This window comes from Stegastes partitus, unplaced genomic scaffold (genome assembly GCF_000690725.1).
Source record: "Stegastes partitus isolate 25-593 unplaced genomic scaffold, Stegastes_partitus-1.0.2 Scaffold30, whole genome shotgun sequence".
NCBI lineage: Eukaryota > Metazoa > Chordata > Actinopteri > Pomacentridae > Stegastes > Stegastes partitus.
In genome coordinates, this window is record NW_007577761.1 from 110,727 (window position 1) to 111,503 (window position 777).

Genomic DNA, 777 nt, shown 5'->3' on the forward strand with positions numbered 1-777 from the left:
AGTTGGTAGCACTGTTGCCTCGCAGCAAGAAGGTTGCCGGTTTGCGTCCCAGTGGGGGCACCAGAATCTTTCTGCGTGGAGTTTGCATGTTCTCCCCATGCAGCGCAGGTTCTCTCCAGGTTCTCTGGCTTCCTCTCACAAGGTCCAAAAACATGTTGAGGTTAATTGGAGATTCTAAATTGTCTGTAGGTGTGAATGTGAGTGTGCTTGGTTGTCTGTCTCTAAGTGTAGCCCTGCGATGGACTGGTGACCTGTCCAGGGTGTCCCCTGCCTTCGCCCTAAGTCAGCTGAGATAGGCTCCAGCCCCCCTGCAACCCTAGTGAGGGTTAAGCGGTGCATAGGTAATGGATGGATGAATGGATATCAATATGTAAATACAAGTATAATTTTTTAAGTTATTCTATTTGGACATCAGATGGCCAGACAGATGCAGGCATTGAGGAGTTACTCAGGGATTAGAAAAGTGGAAACTGTTTCCATTTGTGTAATAAAAGGGCTGCCAAATTTCATTCAATTTAAAAGAGATGATTTATAAAGTAAATGTTCAGGGATGGCATAGCGAAGAGTGTCTTTAAAAGGGAATAAATTGGAGAGGGAGATCACTTCCACTTTAGCTCTGATGAAACGCCTCCAACATAGATGAGAAATGCCACAAAGTTGCACTGATGACTTAATATTGCTTCTGAACTTCTTCACAGGGTTGTAGCTGCAGTAGGTTTGCACTGCATATTCCAAGTGTCTGAGATTGTTGACAAAATGTCAGACCCAAAACCCTAT